General features: G+C 38.3%; 1 protein-coding gene across 1 annotated transcript in view; it reads left to right on the top strand.

Annotated features, from left to right (window-relative positions):
- The first annotated feature begins 1,110 nt into the window (after nt 1-1,110).
- The window catches only part of PDE1A (phosphodiesterase 1A), a 460,100-nt gene continuing 437,703 nt past the window's right edge, over nt 1,111-23,507 (top strand). The window contains exon 1 of the mRNA XM_037849350.1: nt 1,111-1,174. The gene's annotated coding sequence lies outside the window, so the exon portion shown is untranslated. The remainder of the gene's footprint in view (nt 1,175-23,507) is intronic.

Here is a 23,507-nt window from a genome sequence, read left to right as displayed (position 1 = left end):
ATGTGTAGTTAATATTGGGGCTTGCTTCTCTTCTTGTGCTGAAACATAGTATGAGGCACTTGTCCTGCTGGGTGTAGAGAAAGGAGAGCCTCCTCTGCTAAAGCCAATTGCCTGGTGCAGCCGAGCAGGCACCCCAGCTGGGCTTCCCGATGAGCAGTGAGGATCATCTACAAGTGTTGACAGGATACTGGCAAGAGACTCCCATCACTGTAGGAGGGCAGGGTTCACTCTGGGGAAGTCTCTGACTCTGCCCTGTCGCATCCTGTCAATGCCCTTTTAGGTAGTGGACACTGCATAGCTGCCTAAGGCACTGGTGGCCTGAGAAGGTGGTGAAAGCCACTATTTGCCCCCCGACCCCCACTCATATTATTTCATATAAACCTCATAACGCTCTGGCCAAAACGTGTTATTTTAAAGATCTATATCCGCATCTATATCTATCATAAGTATTTATTTTAAAGCTAAGACTTTGATTTAAGAAATTTGCCTACAGTCACATAGATAATCAAAGGTGGAGCTAGAATTCTCTTTGAAGGCTCTCCAACTCTAACAATACTGTTGTTTTGCAGCTGCTGCGGTTTCCTGCATGGTTTCTAGAGCTGCATTTTCTAACCTAATCAGAAGCAGCATTCCTATTAGGCTTTCTAAGTCAAATCACCTAGTGTCTCTGTTCTCTAATCAGGAACTCAGAGTTGAATGATTTAATAATGTTCTGGAATCTCTTAATTGAGATCTTGACCCAATTCTGTTGTTAAATTTCAGTTCTCAACTTCTGTGCAAAGAATTAATCATCACAAAATGCTTACCTCACAGAGTTTGTAGTCAGGGGCAGTCTGAGGGCATCCACAAATGCATCCTGTGCTCAGGACCATGTGTGTCAGCCTGGCAGGATAAGACACAATCGCCTAATAGATAAGGGGATCATGTGCATTCCTTCCCTTATTGTCCTGAGCATATGTAAGCATTCACTGGAGACAGTCTGACTCTGGTGGGAGTGTTTTATGAAGGGTGTGGTATATCTGTCCCTGGCAGGGACAGAGTAGTTCCCCAAGAGAGGGTTTGCTGTGCACCGAACAGAGAACATCTTCCTGTCGGCCGTGGATCGAGACTTGCTGGCTGTGGGGAACTAGTGAAGCTAGTGAAGCTAGTTAACCTTGCCCTGCCTCTTCTCTATGTGAGTGAAATGTTTTCCGTGTGAGACATGCTTTTGCTGACCACACCCCAACACCTGTATTGGAGTAGGTTGACATATCTTTAGATGTCTTTCTTTCTGACTGATTCAGTTGTTCTATGGAATATTTAATAGGTGATTTTAAATTCCTGCTGTGAATTATTGCTTAATGAGGGCAAAGATCCATCACTGATTGGGAATATAATATAGCAGGAACACATGGCTGGTCTTCTGATATGATTAATAATAGGGCTTTGGATGAAGCAGAGAATTATCCTTATATTTGTACTATATCATTATGCTGCATATATTTTATGCTGGCCTTAACTGCCTTCCAAAGCACAATGGGCTCTGAATAATCATATTACTCTTTCGTCTGCATGCAAAGAAAAAAAACCCCAAATGTTTCAGATAAGTACTCAACCAGATCTCTCTGATATCTTTATAATAACTCAATCAATTTTGTCAGTTTGCATATATTATTTTGATAATTTCCTCAATTATTGAATTTCCTTTGAACTTAGAGAATTTGCTGTTCTCCCTCAATTCTTATTAAATGTGCAGTAGCTGAATCATATCATGTCAGCTGTTGGAAGAGGAACAGCCTCCTTTATTAAAAACAAACCAGAACCTCCATGGATTTTGTCACTGGAAGCAGATCATATTGGATGAGGAGAGCAGATGAACAAGCAGCTGCTTCTTTGTTCTCCTGATTTTACCTTCTACATCTAGGGGTTCTCACATTTTAAAATCACTCCTACTGTCATGGAGCCATTCTCTGGGGCTTTTCTGCAGTTCTTTTAAAGCTCTGCTTCAAACACAAAAAGGAAACCTATCTTTCATTCTCTTTACTACAGTCTGGAGTTTTCATTTATTAGCCAAACACAGAACCTTATCAATTTGGATAGAAGCCAGAAAAATGTGTGAAGCATAAAATCAATCTGGCTTACATAGGGTAGGTTTTTGAACCTACCGTGACTAGTTGTCTTCCAAGTCTTAAGGACTGTCTGCTAGTCTAATAACATCTCTTCCAACAGGGTCTCTCTCACCAGCCTCAGCTCAAGCTCTCCCACCTGCCATCTGTGAAGTAGAACCTAACCCCGCCAGGGCACTCCCTTTCCTAGACATCGACACTTCAGTATTTTTGCACAAGCTGTTTCCCTGGCTAGAAATAGCATCCGCCCATCTCTTTTGTCCATATATCCTTATTCATTTCTCAGAGCTCACTCATTTATCATTTCTTATGTTCCAGACTCCAAAAAACTAATACTTTCCTGTTTATATAGTACTTTCAATATTGTTTTAAAATTTTGCTTATACTGGATTGTTTGGCCTTGTACCCTTCCCCTTTATTGGACTGAATCCCTTGGTAGCAGGGGCTATGTCTTAAGGACAACCTGAAGCACATAGCAGGTACCTGATAGCTTTTTACAAATTATGTTTTTATATTTGGAGATGATGCCACATCCTCACCCTATCTGGCACAACTTTGACGATTTTTGCCCAGTTCCTTGCTTTATAATTCCAAGTCTTGGAAGAGTCCTTCTAACTGGACATTTTGATCCTTGCCACCTTTGCATCCGAGGTCAGGAAAGCCTACAGAGTTGAATCTTGGAGTAGGGCTTGCAGGGTGATGTGGAGGGGGAAGTCAGCTAATTTGCTTTATTTTAATATTAGACATATTAGACAAAGCTTCTTAAAATTCTGCTATATAAAAGTTGAATGTAATTAACAGCATTGAAATAGATATCTGAATGTGGTTAAAAGGGGAAATGTTAGTTTGTATTTAACAAAGAGGCTTTTTGTCCATTTTGATGCATAATTCAATATTTTCTTACTGCCATTTTTAGTTTTACCCAGAGCAGTTGGATAGCTGGCTCTAGTACTGCATTTGGGAAATGAATAGAATTTCTGCTTTCTTAGTATCTCACATCGGGTAACAAAACTTCCAACCTGCCTCCTCAAGGAAATATAATAGGGGATGTTACATGGTAAAAGCCCTGGACTGGATTTAGGAGACTTAGGTCAGGTTCTGGTTCAGTCCCTAGCCAGCACTGTAACCAATACTCCTGTTATTTCCCTGGGCCTTTATTTCCTCATATGCTTCCTTCCAGATAAAGTATTCTAAGTCTCTCAAAATTACAGCTTTTCTTTCTGGCCATCCTGTACTGACTTGGTTCTTATTTCTCAACCTGGTATTTTTTGGATTTCTCCATGACTAAGGAGATTGAGAGCTGACTAATGTGAGACACATATAGGGAATTATAAAACAGATGAGGTAGATTAATTTGATTCCTGAGATGGGTGTAGGACTATCAGTCACTAGTTTAATAAAAAAAATGGTTTGCGGGAGGGGTTTACACAGAAGGAAGTTCTTGTACATGCAGCACATGTTTTTTTTTTTTTTATCTTCATTTTATTGAGATATATTCACATACCACGCAGTCATACAAAACAAATCGTACTTTCGATTGTTTACACTACCATTACATAGTTGTACATTCATCACCTAAATCAATCCCTGACACCTTCATTAGCACACACACAAAAATAACAAGAATAATAATTAGAGTGAAAAAGAGCAATTGAAGTAAAAAAGAACACTGGGTACCTTTGTCTGTTTGTTTCCTTCCCCTATTTTTCTACTCATCCATCCATAAACTAGACAAAGTGGAGTGTGGTCCTTATGGCTTTCCCAATCCCATAGCACATGATTTTTTTAGTTAGCACTGTATACCTTTTGGACACTCAGACCCTTTTGCATACTGACTTTGAGTGTGCAGCACCTTTCCTTAGGAAGAGAGAGTCTACATGAAACCACTGAGGCTTTTGTTTTTATTTTTTTAATCTCATTCTTTCCTTATTTGAGTCTATTTTATAAGAATGAAGCCTATGAGAATACCCCATGATCCTTATTATTCCTTTACCAAGTCCTTCTGGGGGGGATAGGCTGGTCCTTGCTGACTGAGTTTGTATCAAAACCACACTCAGGTTTTCAAGTTTTCTTTGGTATAATTAAAAACAACCAGAGGTGCAGCTTAAAATTACTGCATTTTTTTCTACTCATTTGCTTAGTTGTCCTACGACTCTAAGACATTCTCACTGCATGTGTGGTTCAACAGACATGGTTATCTTATGGGGCATTATATTCTGAGCAGCAGTAGGAGAAATAAGATACTTCAGACTGGGAGCATAAGAGTAACAAAGTGTAGAAAACATGCATATAAATTTTACAACTGGTGGGTCATTTTTGCAAGGCATTTACTTTACATGGATTAACGGAGAAAAAGACAAGTTTACATATTCTCTGAAAAATTTAAAAAAAGATAAACAGTGAACTTATACAAGACTAAGGCTTTTGTTGAGCAGTGCCAGGCAAGGACTATGTATAAAGACTGTTAAAAAGAAGTGCACCTTTGTTAAAGACCTCTTGACTTTTAGCAACTCTCTTTTACTAAAACCCTTATTATACATTATTTTTGGTAGTGACACTAGCACCAAGTACATTGAAAATGTGTTGATTTGAGAGCACAAGCTTCTATTTAGGCTATAGAAAAATCTTCTTTTGAACATTCAGGCTAGAACTCAGTAGCCTCTGAATGATGAATCTTGATTTGACTTTGTGATAGGAAAAAGGAGTTCTTAGTATTTTTCTGTCATTTATGAGAAATAAAGTTTTATATCAAGTTTATAATTAGAGGCTCCTGAACATTTTAGGGATACTGCAATTCACAACATCAGGCCAGGTGAAGGATTATATCCATAATAAAATACAATGGGATGCTTGGGGATGTCATGAATCCCTTGTTACATGAAGAAAAATTAAGGAAATTCAAATTAGTGATTGATTTTGTTAGCAACCAAAGGAGTAGTTATAAAGTTTGTTTTGCGAATACTGTTAGCCTCAGACGACTGGAAACAGGGTCTGGCTATTTATCTGCATCCAATGAATTCATACTGCTTATGATTAGCCTTTAATGAAATATGTGCTAATGGCATCACTGGGGATAGGGTTTGCCAGGTACTCTCCCATTACTTGCTCCTCTTATGGAACTGATGCCTTCTTAAAGTGTTTATTCTAGTTCTAGAGTCATCATCCTCTTATTTGAATCACACAAGTTTATAGGAAATTATTAAAATAATTTACATGAAAATAATTTATATTTTAAAAGCTCGCTTATCTTTTTTGAACATATCATGTACTTGTTTCTTGGTATGAAGCAAAATAGTTATCCTTTCTCCTTGAACTTGTTCTCCTTTTAGTCTTATGCCAATAATGACTGACTAGGTGGCTATATAAACTGATAGCCCCTGGCTGACCTCCCCACCATGCCTCTAGTGGGAGAAGTAAGATTCTTGCAATCCTTTCCAAAAGGAATCTTGGTTAGCCACGTTGCCTGCTGATTTTTAGAAGTTCATCTTCCTGTTTGACTGTGAGCTGCTTCAGGGCAGGAGCTGAGTCCTATAGCAGAATGTCTAACTCATAACATTTACTGCTTAACTATTTTGTGCCTGGTACTATCTAAGGGCATTATCATCCAACAGTATCTATCAGCAAACAGAAGCCTATTGAGAGGTTAAACAATGAGTCAAATATTCCAAACTGAGTGGAAGGCAGGGTTTGAATGGGAAGTCTGACTTCAGAACGTGGGCATCTAACCTTCCTACGTAGGTAGCCATCCAAAAAATACTTGTTAAATTCATGGTGGAATGTTTATTTAGGACTCACTATTTTTCTCTCACGCTCAGTAAAGATAGAATTAACTGTTTCTGGCCTTGCAAAACTGCTTTTATATTATTTACTTATTTTACTCAAAATGAAAACATTTTTTTCTTTTGTGTGAGAAGATAGCTAAGTGCCTTTCAGGAGAGAGAAACAAATCCATCTATTTCTCCTACAAGCAGGCATCTTCTCCTGGGGAATTCATCAAAACCTTCAGCAGAGTTCCTAACTTGTGGCCTGTCCTGCGGAATTTGGACTTGCCAATCCCCATGGTCATGTGAGCCAATTCCTATAATAAATCCCATTATATTACATACACACACAAAATATGTACATGTTTTCTGTCAGTTCTGTTTCTCTGGCAAACCCTATTACAATAAAGTAGACTTTTGTTTGGAAATCAAAGAGAATATTGCCTTTTTGATATGTTGGAAGTTTTAAATATCTTTTGCAATATTTTGGTTGTCTGCTCTGCTGTATCGAAGTAATGAAATTTGTAAGATACAAGTGATGAGATTTATAAGCTTATAGATATGTAGATTTTAAAGAAGCGCCCATAAACTTGCTTTCTGCTTTCTTTCAAAGGATAGAAGGAAGTATAGAAGAAAATAGTTCCAGGTTATGCTTTGATAAGGGGGTTCCATGATTGAGGTTGGTTGTTGGCTTTAAGATCCTTCTGGAACAAAGCTCATGGGTCATAACATAGCCAAAAATCCCAATCAACTAAAACAAAAAAAGACAAAAAAACTAACTTTTTTATGTTCCTGTGCACAGATACTTTTTATTTTAACTAAATTCCTTGTTCTTATCTACTGGAAAGGAAGTACATTCAACTCTCTTTAGCAATTCTGTAAACTGTTGAGTGCAATTTTAGAGACTATCCCACACAGTGGACCTGCTGCCACATTCAAACATTCCCTCACTATCCTAATGTTTGACCCCTTCAACTCTTGTCTTAGTTATTCCAAGAAGTGATGGTCTACTAGAAGTGTGACTATTTATCGTTCCCTGATTCTAAGTACTCTACATGTCAGAGAAGATTATAAGACATTTGGCTGTCCAAACCCTGCCTTCTGCAGGAAAGAGTTTCTCTGAATCAATTTAATCAGACTCTATGTTTTTAAAATTGACAAATTTGCACATTCAAGAAAGATGAGACAGAAAGGTTATAGTATTGCTTAATTTGGTAGCAATAAAAGTGTTTAAATCAATGCTTCAGAATGATTTAGGAGAAAAGTGTCAGACAGAACTGAATTTTAAACTCAGCTTCACCTCTTAGTCTTAGTGGTTGTGTGGACTTGGCTGAGTTAACTATACTCTCTGAACTTTAGTTTCTTCATGTATCAAACTAGGCTACAATATCAGTCTCTTTTCTCAGAATTAATGTGAAAAGTAAATCAAGTAATGTATGTATAGAACCCAGTGTGGTTCCTACTACATAGTAGGTGATCAATAATTGTCATTGTTACTAACATGGTGCTAATGTTCACTGTCAGTGGGTTACTACTTTTCTCTGGCTTGTTTGATCTTTAAAATTTTAATTATGCAAATTTTCAAGTCTACAGTAAAGGTGAAATAGTACAATAAATACCTGTATATCCTTAGCTAAGAGTCAGCAAATTTCACATTTTGCCGTATTTGATAATTACACATACATACATTATGTGTGTATATACACATATACACACACAAAAATATTGGAATTTTATATATTATATAAGAATAAAGTTTGCTGAGTCATTTAAAATAAATTGTAGACATCATCACACTTTACCCACATAACCTAGCATGCATTTTTTAAGAATAAGAACAGTCTTTTGCATAATCACAATAGCATTATAACAATTAAGAAATTAGTAACTATTCCCTAACATCATCTATTACTCATTCATATATGAATACCCACAGTTGTCTCCAAAATGTCTTTAATTGATGAATTTTTCAAACCAGACCATTCATGATTCATGCATTGCATTTGGTAGTTATATCTCTTTAAGCTTTATTCTAGTTCAGCCCCTACTGCCTTTTTTTTTTTTTTTACCCTAAAACAGACTTTTTGAAGAGACCAGTACAGCTGTTTTGAAGACTGTCTCGCTTTCTAGATTTTTAAAAAATGATTTCTTTACGGCATGGTTCAGCTTATTCCTCTATTTCCTCTGTTTCTGTAAAGCTGGAGTTGGGTCTACTGCCTTGATGAGATTCAGATGAAACATTTTTGGCAAGATTACCTCACCAGTGATGACTTCATATTAGGTCCTAAGAGGTGCATAAAGGCGGGTTGTCCTCCCACGAGTTTCCTAAGATAGACCACCTGGCTAAGAAAGGGTCAGTCACATTATCTCTACTTTGTGAAGGATGTAACGTAATTGCCAAGCCATCTGTGGGCAACATGTGAGACCAGCCTTATATCAAATGGCTTTACTATTCTTTGATCTCTGATTAAATCATTATTTAAATAGGGACTTCAAAATGGTGATGATTTCAAAGTCCCCCGAAAAAGACATGCTAGATATTGAATTGTTTCCTTTTAAGTTTTAATTTTCAGAGTAAAGAATGAGTATAAATATCTCCTTCAATGGTGGTGAATGAGATTTGTCTTTCAAAATGCTATGCTCTATATGATCTTTTAGCAACAGATGAAAATAAATGATGAAGTAAGTAATTTCTTAGCAAGCCCAGGGCTGATAATGAAATTATATAGTAATTTTTGCCATACCATTCTAAATTGATTTATATGACTCTGATTTAAGGTAAACTCTGAACAGTGAGGGAGAAAAGGCAGGCTGTTTAACCAAAAGAGGGTGCCCTTCTCTTGTCTTCTTCCTTTACCAGCTTCTATACAGAGTTACATCGCCAAAGTATTCCTCTTGGCTGCCAGAGGAGGAGAGATTATTTTATGACACCTCTCCTTCATTATCTCTAGGGAATGCTCTTCCTTTCCTTTTCTTCCCATAAGCACATGGGACATATTCATGGAGAGACATTCTGCTGGTTTCCATTCTTTTAAGAACAAACAGATATTGAGTAGTGGTGAATGCCAGGCACACTGCCTGTTCCCATACCACCATCTCCGCTTTTGGAGCTTGTGGTTCAGTTTGAAGCAACCTTTCTGAGAGTAGTCAGCTGGAGCTTTCAGGTATAAGATAAATTATCTATGGATAATCATAAGGTCATTACAGAGATGCCTTTGCTACACAGCCTTTCTTAGGAGTGAACATGGTTAACTTAAAAAGCATGTTTTCTGAATATTGAGTCATGATTGAGTTGCTGCTAGATTGTAGATTTAGAATTCTGGCATAGTGGGTCATGACCCCCTTCCCAAAATTTGCTACTTCATTAGAGACCTGAAGTTGCTCGAACTCTGTTGTCACTCTCAGAAATCAGGTTTACTGGCATCTATGACTCACATGGTTTTTTACAGACCGTTATTGTATAACTTAGGAGTTAGCATACTGTTTTCCTCTAACATAACAGGAAAGTCTCTTATATATTACCTTTGATCCAAGAAGAAGCAGTTCTTGCATTTAACTGAGATTTTCATTTTAGCAATGACATAGAAAAGAGAGATTATCTTCCACATAACTTGGGACATTTGCCTTTACTGATCTATACTCACTTTCGATAAAGGAATGAAAATAACAAGAGGTGAAATGGATCACCAAAATCTCAGTGTAGGTTGATAACCACTTTATGCCATTTTTCTTGAAATTCTCTGCTTGGTCATGCCATTTCATGTATAACTTGATTTGCAGAATAATACTGAGCATATTTGCATTTTCTTTTCCACTATTTTTCTCTTGGTGATACTTCAATGACCCCAAGAAGGTAGCTGAAAAACAAAAATTTTGAATTAAAAAGTAAAATCTTCAGCTTCGTCTACAGTAACAGCTCTTGCCATTATCTTCATAATCAGGAAGCATTGAATTAGTACTTTGTGGACAGCCGTTGAAATAAGAACCTTGGTCAGCTGTCTTGATTTTCATAAAATTATTGCTACATTACCATAACCTTAAAATAAACTAGAAAATACTTTTATAAGAGTTACCATTTGCCAGCTAGTGTTATAAGTACTTTACTAACAATGCCCTTAAAATGCTCATGTCAACTTAATGAAATAGGTACTGTTGACAGTTTCCGTTTTATAGATGAAGAGATTAAGGCAAAAAGAATTTAAGGATCTTAGCCAATGTTCTACAGCTAGTAAGTGGCAGAGTCTGTGCTCTTGTCTCTATTCTATGCCATTTTACTGCATAGCTTCACATGTCAAATATATGGCTATATAAACCCTTAAATTCTCCAGCTTCTAGCTTAGCACAGAAGCCAGGTCAAGAGAATATTAGTTATTTAATGATTGTTTGAATGATACGTATTGCTCTAATTATTTTAGGTTTTATTCTTATCCTATTTCAGACAATAAGAAAATGACCTTCTTAAGACTTGACCCTCTAAGGAATAGCCTTTACCACTGTATTTGAGGTCATGAACTTTAAGGACTGATGCTACAAGAAACAGCCTCATAAACTGTGTCCGGGTGGGGTGCTGCTGAGGATATTGTCTACTATGTTACTTGTGTCCTCATTGTAAGTCCCCAATGAGAACTTTCTTTAAAACTAAGTGACAAAACAGAGGGACACAAGTGCTGGAGAGAACTTGGAGAGAGAGATGTATGTATTCACTGTTGGTGGGGAAGTAGAATGATGTAGCCTATCTGGAGGACAGTATAGTGGTCCCACAAGAAGCCAGGTATGTGGGGGTTTCAATGTCCTGCAACCTTAGTGTGGGGTGTATACTTGGAAGATCGGAGAGCAGGGACACGAATGGACATTTAAGCACCAGTATATATGGTGGCAGTATTCACTATTTGCTATAGACAGAGGTGGCCTAAGATACAGTGACTGATGAACGGAATTGTGTCAGTTTGAATGTATTATGTCCCCCCAAACACCATTATCTTTGATGTAATCTTGTGTGGGCAGATGTTATCAGTGTTGATTAGAGTGTAATTCTTTGAGGGTTTCCATGGAATGTGCCCCACCCAGCTGTGGGTGATGACTCTGATTGGATAATTTCCATGGAGTTGTTGCTCCGCCCATTCGGGGTGGGTCTAAGTTGATCAGTGGAGCCATATAAATGAGCTGACATAACAGAAAGAACTCAGTGCAGCTGTGAGTGACATTTGGAAGAGGAGCTACAGCCAAGAGGGACACTTTGAAGAGAGCATAGGAGCTGCAGATGAGAGACAGTTTGAAGACGGCTGTTGAAAGCAGACTCTTGCTCCAGAGAAGCTGGGAGAGGACAAATATCCCAAGTGCAACTAAGAGTAACATTTTTGAGGAACTGCAGTCTAGAGAGGAATGTCCTGGGAGAAAGCCATTTTGAAATCAGAACTTTGGAGCAGACACCAGCCACATGGCTTCCCAGCTAACAGAGGTTTTCTGGGCATCATTGGCCATCCTCCAGTGAACGTACCCTATTGCTGATGTGTTACCTTGGACACATTATGGCCTTAAGACTGTAACTGTGTAAACAAGTAAACCCCCTTTTATAAAAGCCAATCCATTTCTGGTGTTTTGCAGTCCGGCAGCATCAGCAAACTAGAACAGTAATGCTGAACTGTAGTGTATGCTACAAGAAGAAATGAAGCTGTGAGACATGCAACCACGTGAATGGATCTTGAGTGTAACATTTTGAGTGAAGCACGCCAGAAATGAGAGGACAAACACTATAACACCTCACTAATATGGACTACCTATAATATGTAAACTCTGAGAACTGAATCTTAGAGCACAGCTTAGCAGGGAAATGCTTATTGTAATGGTGCCTAGATTGTAGGCTCTTATAGCAGTCACATCTATTCCTGAGTTGTAATGGTTATCTCTAAATCCTGAGATGCTGAGCTCCTTGTATATAATCTGGTTGGTCTCTGGAACTTTGAGTGTATGTGTGACACGTGAGACTCAGAGCTAGAACTTGGCAGCTATGAAGTATTATACCATACGGCAACTATTGAAAGAGCTGAAAAAGAATTTAGACTTTAATTAGAGATATGAACGAAGAAGATCTGGTCAAGACTAAGGCAAATCAGGCCCAAGGGTAAAGGACGATACTTACTGTGTTTTAAAACTACAACTTATGTGTGAGACCAAGGGAGGAGATGTTTACCTGGTGCAGGATCTATATTTTCTGTAGCACACTAGATAATCTAACTTGTACGATCAGTTTGAATACCGTAAGAGCATGGAGCTTTGAATGGGAAGTGCAATTTGGTGAGTTTGTATAGGCTGGAGTGAAATCCTGACACATCCCAGAGTGATATGGGCAGAGAGTGTAAGTGTATTTGCGGGGACTCCCTGAGGAGCTGGGGAAAAATGCGGAAGTGTTGGACTTCCCCACCTGAGCTATTGCTCATTTTCCCACAAACATTGAGGACTTCCAATTTGGTGGACTAAGCCCTTGATCAGGGGGCTCTCCTCTGTGAGGCTTGTTGATGCAAGGGAGAGGCTAAGCCCACTTACAATTGTGCCTAGGAGTCCCCCCCAGACAGCCTCTTTGTTGTTCAGATGTGACCCCTTCTCTCTCTAAGCCTACTGGGTAGGTGAACCTCACTACCTTCCCCGCTATGTGGGGCATGACTCTAAGGGGTGTGAATCCCCCTGGCAACACGGGAAATGACTCCTGGAAATGAGCCTGAACCCAGCACTGTGGAATTGAGGGGATCTTCCTGACCAAAAGGGGGAGAAGAGATGAAACAAAATAAAGTTCTAGTGGCTGAGAGATTTCAAATGGAGTCGAGGGTCACTCTGGAGGGTATTCTTATGTTCTATGTAGATATTGCCTTTTAGTCTTAGTGTGTTAGAATGGCTAGAGGGAAATATCTGGAGCTGTCAAATGGCAACCCAGTGACCTTGATTCTTGAAGACAATTGTAGAACTATGAAGATTGCATGGTGTGACTGTGAAAACCTTGTGGCTCACCAGTGTATGGACAGTTGAGTGGAAAAATGGGGACAAAAATTAGATGAAGAATAGGGTGGGATGGAGGGGATAGAAAGAATTAGGGGTTCTTGTTTACTTTTATTTTTATTTTGGAGTAAGGAAAAGGTTAAAAAATTGATTCTGGTGATGAACACACAACTGTATGATGGTTCTGTGATAACTGATCATACACTGTGGATGATTGTAGGGTGTGTGAATACATCCCAATTAAACTGTATTAAAAAAAGTAAATGAACAATTGGGGGGAGGAAGGGAATGGGATGTTTTGGATGTTTTTTTTAATTTTAATTTTTATTTTACTTCTTGGATTAATGAAAATGTTCAAAGTTTAATTGTGATGAAAGCACAACTATATGATACTGTGAACAGCCGATTGAACACTTTGACTGTATGTTATATGATTATATCTCAATAAAATTGCATTAAAAATAAATAAGTTCAAAATCCCTCTCACTTTGACCTGAAGGGTTGTAGCAAAACCAATTTTCATGTGCACGGTAAATAGTTTTAACAATATTAAAGGGTATAATAGTATATTAAAAAAAAAACAAAAAAACAAAAAAAATACTAAGTGACAGGAAAGGGTTTTGCTTCCATTGCTTAAATTGTTTTTCCTTTTCAACAGTAATTTACAGCTGGCCATATTTTCCTTTTTGCTTTAGTTACCAGGGGCAAAACATGTAGCTCAGTAAAATATGTAACTCAGTATTAAAATTTAAAAGGTATGTTCTTACAGTCTGCATTTTTGTATTTTATACTCTCTACCTCCCTCCTCTTTATGTATTGGCTTCCAAAATCCAGTTTATATTTTCCCTGTTTCTGATTTTTATTATTAATTTGTCACATTTTTTGAACATTTTATATGTAAGCTACCTCAAACATCTCATGGGATACGGTAGATGATAGATAGCAGATAGAATCTTAGGTCTGCAAGCCCCAGGTTTGCAAAGAAGTGAAAGGCAAAGTGTTCTTAGGAAGCTTAGACATGGTTGAAAATATAGCACTTAGATGCAGAAACAAATTAGCAATAACATCTAAGACACTTTGAGTTCTGAATGAGTGGTGTAGGAAAAAAATACTATAGGAGTTTTAAGTGAGTCCTGGTGCAGTTGGAAAAGATGTAGAAGGAAATAGAAAGTATGTTGGCCACTAAAAAATGGCTGAAACTTCAATTAGTGTGGGAAAGGAGGACTTTTTAGGAAAGGAAAATTTCCTGAACTGAGATATGGAAATGGGAATCTGCCTTATTCAAATAACAATAGATATAGAAGCGTGGCAGGAGATTTTTAGTTACCTACTCCAGCATCCATTCCCTTGCTTTTCCTCAATTACAGAATCTTAACTGTATTCAGAGCAGCCATAAGACTGGAGAAAACACTAGGATTTTTCATCTCCAGGTTTTTTCATTAACCAAGGTAACACAAATGATATGTTTTTTTTAAATGCAATTTTATTCAGATGTATTCACACTCCATAAAATCATCCAAAGTGTACAATTTGTTGTTCATAGTATCACCATATAGTTGCACATTCATCAACACAATCAATTTTTTTGAACACCCTAATCACTCCAAGAAATAAAAATAAAAATAAGAATAAAAATAAAAATAAAAGTTAAAAAAAAACACCCAATATATCTCATACTCCTTTTCCCCCCTATTATTCATTTACTTTCTGTCCCCCTTTTATCACTCATCTGTCCGTACACTGGAAAAAGGAAGTGTGGGCCACAAGGTTTTCACAATCACATGGTCACACCATGTAAGCTATATAGTTATACAGTTGTCTTCAAGAATCAAGGATACTGGATTGCAGTTCAACTGTTTTGGGTATTTCCTTCTAGCTATTTGAATACACTAAAAACTAAAAAGGGATATCTATATAATGTATAAGAATAACCTCTAGAATGACCTCTCAACTTCATTTGAAATCTCTCAGCCCCTGAAATTTTATTTTGTTTCATTTCTCTTCCCCCTTTTGGTCCAGAAGGCTTTCTCAATCCCATAGTGCTGGGTTTGGACTCATCCCCAGGAGTCATGCCCCATGTTGTCAGGGAGATTTATACTCCTGAGAGTCATGTCCCATGTGGGGGGAGGGCAGTGAGTTTACCTGCAGAGATGGCTTAGAGAAAGAGGCCACATCTGAGCAACAAAAGAGGTTCTCTGGGGGTGACTCTTAGCCACAATTATAAGTAGGCTTAGTGTCTCCTTAGCAGTTACAGGCTTCAAAAGGACAAGCCCCAAGATTGAGGGATTGGCCTACTACAATGGTAGTTCTCAATGCTTGTGAGGACATCAGGAATGCCCCATGTGGGGAAGTTTCATATTTCCAATTTTTCCCCAGTTCCTCAAGGGGGCTTTGCAAATACTTTTTTCTTTTTTTTTTAAATTTTTATTGGGATTGTTCAGATACCATGCAATTATCCAAAGATCCCAAGTGTATAATCAGTTGCCCTTGGTACCCTCATACAGCTGTGCATCCATCACCACACTTAATTTTTGTTCAATTTTTAGAAACTTTTCATTACTCCAGACAAGAAATAAAGTGAAAGATGTAAAAAGAAAAAAAAAAAAAAAAAAAAGAAAGAAAAGGAAACTCGAATTCTCCCATATCCCTAACCAACTCCCCTCAATTGTTGACTCGTAGTGTTAGTATAGTACATTTGTTACTGTTTATGCAAGAATGTTGAAATACTACTAACTGTAGTATGTAGTTTGCAATAGGTATATATTTCTTCCCTATATGCCCCTCTATTATTTACTTCTAGTTGTGTTGTCATACATTTGTTCTGGTTCATGGAAGAGTTTTCTAATATTTGTGCAGTTAGTCATGGACATTGCCCACCATAGGATTCAGTTTTATACATTCCCATCTTTTGACCTCCAACTTTCCTTCTGGTGACATATAGGACTCTGTGCTTCCCCTTTCCACCTCATTCATGTGCCATTCAGCACTGTTAATTATTCTCACATCTTGCTACCAACACCTCTGTTCATTTCCAAACATTTAAGTTCATCCTAGTTGAGCATTCTGCTCATACTAAGCAACCACTCCCCACTCTTAAGCCTCATCCTATATCTTAGTACCTTGTATATCATGTCTATAAGTTTACATATTATAACTAGTTCTTATCAGTGAGACCCTGCAATACCTGTCCTTATGTGTCTGGCTTATTTCACTCAAATACTGCCCTTGAGGTTTTGTCATCAACCCATTTTTTTTTTTTAGATGGTTTTGTTCACATGTCATACATTCCATCCTAAGTAAACAATCGATGGTTCTCTGTATGGTCACATATTTACGTGTTGACCACCTTCATCACTATCTATATAAGGGCATCTACATTTCTTCCACAAGGCAGGAGGGAGCATCAAAGAAGGTAGAGAGGCAAAAGAAAGCAGAAAAAATGACAGCTAGGAAGTAGCAAAAGGAAAAGTAACCTTAAATCAAAGTAGAGTAGAGTCAGACACCACCACCAATGTCAAGTGTCTAACATGCCTCCCCTATTCCCCCCTCTTACCTCATTTACCTTGGTATATCACCTTTGTTACATTAAAGGAAGCATAATACAATGATTCTGTTAGTTACAGTCTCTAGTTTACACTGATTGCATCCCTTCCCCAATGCCTCCCCATTTTTAACTCCTTGCAAGGTTGACATTTGCTTGTTCTCCCTCATAAAAGAACATATTTGTACATTTTATCACAATTGTTGAACACTCTAGATTTCACCAAGTTACACAGTCCCATTCTTTATCTTTCCTCCTTTCTTCAGGTGTCTCACATGCTCCCAACCCTCCTCTCCCAACCACACTCACAGTCATCTTTGTTCAGTGTACTTACATTGCTGTGCCACCATCTCCCAAAATTGTTTTCCAAACCATGCACTCCTGTCTTCTCCTGTCACTCTGTAGTGCTCCCTTTAGTATTTCCTGTAGGGTAGGTGTCTTGTTCACAAAGACTCTCATTGTCTGTTTGTCGGAAAATATTTTGAGCTCTCCCTCATATTTGAAGGACAGCTTTGCTGGATATAGGATTCTTGGTTGGCGGTTTTTCTCTTTCAGTATCTTAAAATATATCACACCACTTACTTCTTGCCTCCATGGTTTCTGCTGAGAGATCCTCACATAGTCTTATTAAGCTTCCTTTGTATGTGATGTATCACTTTTCTCTTGCTGCTTTCCGGATTCTCTCTTTGTCTTTGACATTTGATAATCTGATTATTAAGTGTCTTGGCGTAGGCCTATTCAGATCTCTTCTGTTTGGAGCACGCTGTGCTTCTTGGATCTGTAATTTTATGTCTTTCATAAGAGATGGGAAATTTTCATTGATTATTTCCTCTATTATTGCCTCTGCCCCTTTTCCCTTCTCTTCTCCTTCTGGGACACCAGTGATATGTACATTCTTGTACTTTGTTTCATCTTTAAGTTCCCGGAGACGTTGCTCATATTTTTTCATTCTTTTCTCCATCTGTTCCTTTGCGTGTAGGCTTTCAGGTGTTTTGTTCTCCAGTTCTTGAGTGTTTTCTTCTGCCTCTTGAGATCTGCTGTTGTATGTTTCCATTGTATATTTCGTCCCTGGTATTGTGCTTTTCATTTCCATAGATTCTATTAGTTGTTTTTTTGAACTTTCATTTTCTGCCTTATGTATGCCCAGTGTTTTCTTTACAGCCTCTATCTCTTTTGTGAAATATTCTCTAAACTTTTTGAATTGATTTAGCATTAGTTGTTTAAATTCCTGTGTCTCAGTTGAAGTGTACATTTGTTCCATTGACTGGGCCATAGCTTCATTTTTCTTAGTGTAGGCTGTAGTTTTCTGTTGTCTAGGCATCTGACCTCTTAGGCCACCCCAATCAGGTTTTCCCAGACGAGAACAGGCTCAGGTCACAGAAGGAGGTAATATTCAGTATCTGGTTTCCCTGATGGTTTTTCTTAGAGGATTGAGACACCTGTGATTTTCTGCCTGGCAGACACACCTGTAAGCCTGTCACCGCCTGTGTAAGAGGGTGTGGTCTGTGGCTCTCCTCCCCCAGGCTTTGGGGTCTGGTTCTGGAAAGGCAGGCAGTAGAGCTGGGCCCCTCCCTTTCCTCTTGGGAAGCTATGCCCCCTCCAGAGAGGTCACTGCATATCAATAAATTCTTTGTTTCTGTGACTCTGCTGATCAAAGTGTTTTGATTTTAAAATGGCTGAGGCTGTCTTTACTGGGAAGTGCTGCGGGCTGAAAACAGCTGAGGTTTTCTCCACAGAGAGAGAAAGGGATAGGAAAGCTCCCAGGTTCACCCATCAGCCAGAGATAGCACCCGATCCTCTGGGCTCCCCGTCTGAAGACAGATATGTCCCCTGACTCTCCCAAGGTCAGTTGTCACCAAAAGCCTCTGTCTGCTTGTTGAGGATTCACTGTCTGTATTGAGCAGTTAACATTAAAACCCCAGTTGGAGCTGGGCTGAGAGAGTGCTGCTCTCTAGCACTGCGAGGCTTCCGTGAGGGAGGGGCTCTTGGCTCTCAGCTCTTGGCTCTCAGTGCAGGTCCGCAGTTTTACTTACAGATTTTATGCTGCAATCTCGGGCATTCCTCCCAATTCAGGTTGGTGGATGATGAGTGGACAGTCATGTTTGTCTCCCTGCAGTTATTCCAGGTTATTTACTAGTTTTTTGGTCATTTATGAATTGTTCCAGGGGGGACTAACAGTCTTCCACTCCTCTCTATGCCACCATCTTATCTCCTCCTCTGCAAATACTTTTTATTCTTTGCCCAAATTACTCAGGGATGTATCGGGGTTTCATGCTAACCTGTACCAACCAACAAGATCTCACCCCTTATTCCAGATTCCATACAATTATAGTGTTTGAGTAAACTGACCCCACAAGTTACATTGTATAGTATGCTACAGAAAATATAGATTTTTCCAGCAAATAAACATCTCTTTCTTTGGTCCCATATAGAAGTCAAAGTTTTAAAACACATAATAATCTGATTATTAACTGCTTTGGAGTAGGTCTAATCAGATCTATTCTGTTTGGGGTATGCTGTGAATTCTGTCTTTCATAAGAGATGGGAAATTTTCAGTGACTATTTCCTGCATTATTTTTTCTGCCCCGTCCCTATTTGCTAATGCTGCCATTATGCAAAATACCAGAAATGGGATTGACTTTTATAAAAAGGAGTTATTTGGTAAAAAATTCACAGTCCTAAGGCCATAAAGGTGTCCAAAGATTCCTCTCTTAGCTTCTCCAGATCAAATTCTGGGCTAGCATCTCCAAAGCATCAGCAAAAGTCTCCTTTAAATGTCCATCTCCAAAATGTTGCTCTTGGAGTGTTTTGTCCTCTCTTAGCTTCTTCAGCTCCTGTGCATCTAAGCATCTGGGGTCCTCTCTTAGCTTCACCAGAGAAAACTCTGGGGTTCATCTCTTAGCTTAGCATTTCCAAATGTCCTTCTGTCCACAACTCCAAGCATCTCTGTGTATCAGCATGTGTCTGGTTTGGCTACTAGCTTCTCTGTAAAATGTCCCTCTCAGCTGCTCTGATCTCCTTTTGTTTGTGAGCTCTTTTATAGGACTCCAGTGATTAAATCAAGACCCACCCTGAATGGGTGGGGTCCATATTTCCACAGAAATAATTTAATCAAACATTTCACCCACAGTTGATTGAGTCACATCTCCATGGAAACAATCAAAAGATTCCAATCTAATCAACACTAATAAGTCTGCCCCCACAAGATTGCATTAAAGAACATGCCTTTTACTGAAGGACATAATATATATTCCAACCAGCACAGCTCCTTTTCCTTTCTCTTTCTGGGACACCTATGATATATATTCATGTACTTAGTGTTGTCATTCAATTCTCTGAGACACTGCTCATATTTTTCCATTCTTTTCTCTATCTATTCTTTTATGTGTAGGATTTCTGATAGTCTGTCCTCTAGTTCATGAAACTTCTCTTCTGCCTCTTCAAATCTGTTGTATGCCTCCACTGTATTTTTCATCTCTTGTATTGTGCCTTTCATTCTCATGAGTTCTGCCAATTGTTTCTTCAAGCTTACAAATTCTTCTTTATGGTCACCCAGTGTTTTCTTTATATCTTGCATCTCTTTTGCCACATTTTCCTTCAGCTCATTGATTTGATTTAGAAGATTTGTTTAAACATCTTTAATTAGTTGTTTCAACTCTTGTATCTCATTGGAGTGTAAGTTTGCTCCTTTGACTGGGCCATATCTTCATTTTTCCTAAAGTGACTCATAGTTTTTTGTTGTCTAGGCATTTGGTTTACTTGATTACCTTAATCAGATTTTCCCAGACCAGACAGAGGCTGTAATCATTATCAAGTGTCCCTGCAGATGAGCCCCAGCAGGTTATCAGACTTCCCTGTGAGGCCTCTAGTCTCTGCGCTTTTCCTATCCTGCCCAGCAGGTGTGCTTGTCAGTCTGCAGCTCCCCGCTGGTGTAAAGAGGTGCAGGGTCTTTAATTCTCAGTGGACCCAGTCCTGGCCAGGGGCCGAGGGTGTCTGAAGCCAAGCTTAAATTGTTTCTGGTTTTTTGTTTTGTTTTGTGTTTAACCCCCAGGCTCTGGGGTTTGGATTCTCTGAGGGAGGGCAGCCACTTGAGGGCCCTGCCACCCCCTTTTCTTAGGGAAGATAAGCCCTTTGGGAAGATATCTCCTATACTTGATTTCTTCCTTTGGTTCCTTTGGTTCTCTATCTTAACTCCACCCTTGCCTGGGTCACTGCTGACAATTGAAAATGCCTGAGGCTTTCTCTAATGAGGTACTTAGAATGAGAGAATAAAAAGAAAAAAGAAAGAAATCCCCTTTTCAGAGACAGTCCCCAGCCCTCCAGTTTCTCCAGTTGACCAGAGTTAGTACCTCGTTCTGTGTGGCCCTTTTCTTGGACAAAGTCCTTTTCTAGTAATCTGAGCTCTGCTGTCTCCAAAGGCCTCTGTTTTTATTTATTTACCATTATTATTTTTCTATCAGTCCCACCTCCTCTCTTCTGGGAGAGAGCTCAGGATTTCTTTCCTGCTTGATCCAGGTTTATCTGTGCTCATAGCTTGTATTCAGTAGTCCAGATTTGTTAATTAAAACCACAATTGGAGTTTGGTTGAGTTACTTTCCCTTCTTCCTGATAGACTACTTCTTTCTCCTATAGGGAAGTCTTCCAACTTAGCCTGCCATGCCAGTGGGGGAGGGGTGCAAGCTCCATAATTTGGGGACTTTACTTACAGTTTTATGCTGCAATCTCAGCCATTTCACTCATTCCAGACTGGTGTATAATGTATGTCTGGTCACAGATGTCCCCCAAGTTGTTTCAGGCTATTTACTAGTTGTTCCTGGCTATATGCTAGTTGTTTCAGAGGACTGACTAAATTCTGCACCTCCCTATGCCACTGTCTTGCCCCAGCTCCTCTCCATAACATCTTCATCCATCCCTCTTTGCAGCCAAATTGTGGTTTCAATCCTGATGTATTTAGTACTCCTCTTGCTCTTCATTCTCCCTTCCATTTACTGGCATTCTCACCCCCCACCAAAAATAACCACTCTGCTGCCTTTTAAAAACACAGACTAGATTTGCCTGTTTCTGAAACATCTACACAGAATCATTTAGTATGTACTCTTCTGAGTCTGTTTCTTTTGCTCAATGATAATTGTGAGATTCAGTCATGTTGTTTTGTGAGTTGTAGGTTATTCACTTTAATTACTATATTGTGTTTCCTTGTGTGAATATACCACACTTTGTCCATTCTACTTTTGATTGGCATTTGGGTGCTCTTTCAGTTTGGGACTATTTGAATAATGCCCTAATGATAATTCTGGACCATGGAGTATACTCATGTTCAGCTTTAATGGACACTGCAAAATAGTTTTCTAAAATTGTCGCACTAGTTTACATTCCCACCAGAAAGGTCTGAAACCATATCCTAGCCAACATTTAGAATTGTCAGTATTTACAATTTTAGCTTTGCTGATGGAATTTTTGTAGTCAGAGTGACCTTTTAAAAATGTAAATAAGATTATATCTCTTTCCTTCTTAAATAATTTCCAATAACTTTTAAATTAACATAGAATAAAATCCAAACTTCTTATCATGGCTTACAGCCCCCTTCAATAGTCTGTTCCCTGCCTATCTCTGATTTTGTTTTATACAATTCACTTCCTTGTTCAGTGTATTCTAGGCATACAAACTTTATTTCTGTCTTTGGAAAATTCCAAACTCTTTCTTACTTTAGAACATTTGTACTTGGTTTTTATATCAGATCTTTATGTAGTGGGATCACTGAGGTTTTAGTTCTAATGTCATAATTGTTTGCTTTTAAAGCTGGTCATTTGGGTGCACATGTGAGGAGATAAAATAAACTAAGGGGACATGATTTTAAAGCTCAACTTGACAGTAGTCTAGTACCAAAGTTGAAGAACAGTGACCCTTTTAAAATCAATGTTCTGTTTTCCCTCTGGACTTATGATTAGGCATGATCAATCAAAATGTGCCCCCTAAGCAAGGAAGAGAGAAAGCTCTCTTAATGGCCTCTTGGAGTCACTGGGGTTGCAGAATTGTTGATATTGACTCAAATCCACTTTCTCATCTGCAGAAATTTATTTTTTATTTTCTGAACAGAACTTGGAAGGGAATTTTTCCTTTGTGGAAGACTGCATTGTTTGCGCACTGACAGTTTAAATACTGTACACTATGATTTATTGAGAAGCAGAAGGCACATCTATCATTTTTGGAAATCCTTTCTCTTCAGCGTGACTTTTATAAATCATTCTTGTCATGCTCTATGAAAAAACCATTGGCTGTTTCACTTTTACTATTTTTTTTTGCCAGACTTTCTGAAATTTTAATTGATTATGCATTTGTTGAAAGGAAAGACTGACATGATCTTATACCTTTTACTTGTTAGTACAATCCTGGTTTTTCACTGATTTAAGGCAATTACAGTATTACTTATTATCCTAGAAGTATATATGTAGTTATCATAGAGCTGGTGATACTCATTTGCTTTACATAGCAAAGCAGTATTCTTAACATAAAGTACAGATTTATGATAAAGTTCTGTAAGAAATACTAACTAATTTCAAAGAGGAAGAAAGTTATCAAATTAGCACAAATTCCTCCACCTCCGAAGGCTAACATTAGCTGATGAAAAAAATCAGTGTTTACGTCTTATTTGGAAATACCTTCATGTTTAAAATAGTAGAGATTCATGTTATTTGATATTTCTTATGAAATTAAAACATGCTTATGAATCACCAGTGGTTTCTTTTGTTAGAGTTAACAGTTACATTATTAATAAAATTATCAAGGCTCAACTTGTTTGGTAAGCATTCATTGGTTAGTCCTCCTTTTGTCAATTTGTGGTTAATTCTTTCCAAAAGGGAGTGGCCTAAAAATGCTGATGATCTCATTATCAATAACTATTCAGGAATATTCTTTGGTTTTGTAATGCTTATGACCGGTTAGACCAGAAATTTATTGTTAAAGGTATATTCCACCTTAAATAATAGAGCTCAGTATGAGGGAAAATGGTTTCTTAAAGACAACAGTTTTTCTACTGTATGCATTTTAATATCTATAAAATACAAATGAAGAAATGATCATTTTTATGTTTTGTTATAAATAAGATTTCTT

This window comes from Choloepus didactylus, chromosome 9, assembly GCF_015220235.1.
Source record: "Choloepus didactylus isolate mChoDid1 chromosome 9, mChoDid1.pri, whole genome shotgun sequence".
NCBI lineage: Eukaryota > Metazoa > Chordata > Mammalia > Pilosa > Megalonychidae > Choloepus > Choloepus didactylus.
Note: the sequence above shows the minus strand (reverse complement) of the source record. Positions and strands in the feature narration are given on the sequence as shown.